This window comes from Anneissia japonica, unplaced genomic scaffold (assembly GCF_011630105.1).
Source record: "Anneissia japonica isolate Jap-2015-1 unplaced genomic scaffold, ASM1163010v1 scaffold287948_len850469_cov200, whole genome shotgun sequence".
Lineage (NCBI taxonomy): Eukaryota > Metazoa > Echinodermata > Crinoidea > Comatulida > Comatulidae > Anneissia > Anneissia japonica.
In genome coordinates, this window is record NW_022699796.1 from 301157 (window position 1) to 302213 (window position 1057).

Sequence of the window (1057 nt, forward strand, 5' to 3'; positions counted from 1 at the left end):
TATATATATATATACATCTTGAAAAAAAAAATTGTCCTAGTAGGAAAATCCATGGTTGTATACCACTTCAAAGCTCATTGGCAGAGTATCCGAACGGTAATCAGAAGGTCTTAGGCTCGAAACAAGATGGGGACATACGTATGTGTGTATATATATATATATATATAGTATATGATACTATTTTTACTCATGACATAAATAGGAACCAATTAAAACCAAAAGTTTTTTGAGCTTCCACAAAATTACTCCTACTTTTTGTTTTCTAATCTGTATAATAGAGTTTGAGAGCAAAGGGAAGATAACATGTAGAATTTATACACTTTCTCTTCAATTTAAATAAATTCTATGGAACCTATTGTATACTCAAAAGGTGGAGGACCTATTTTCTTTTTAAGGTGAAACAGATTTTATATCCTTAATAATTTAAGCAATACTTTTCTGAAATTTCCTCCAGAATCTTTCATATTTAATAAAGGAGGAGAGGTTGTGCTTAATTAATGAATGAATTATATATATCTAATAAATAATATTTTTCTCTTGGAAAAAAGACTGGGTGTCTTTCTTGTATATTACAGAATTTGATACTGTCAAAGCATAATGTATAATAAAAGTTGCTATAGTATGTATATAAATACAGCCCACCAAGATATATAATTAAATATGTGATGTTTGGTGTCGATAAAGAATGTCACATAAATATGAAATTTGTACAAAGAAGCATTTAGTATATTGATGTTTTTGTATCATCGTCTGTACATATTTAAATACAACATTTAATTATAAAATATTTTAACCTACTCTATTGTTCTAAAATGTGTGAAGTGACCCATGTCATGTCATGTGTCATGTCATGTGTGAAGTGACCCATGTCAATTTGTATTGTTTTATGTGGTTTGCTTTTTTTTCCTTATAATTAAGTTGTTTGCGCTTGTTAATTTATGCTATACTTTTATACATATTTCTTTATATTATATGGAGTGTACCCCTTAATTAATAAAACTTCAAATCACAGTCATTGAAATTTAGATATTTATCTGATGTTTTCTTTGATTATAAA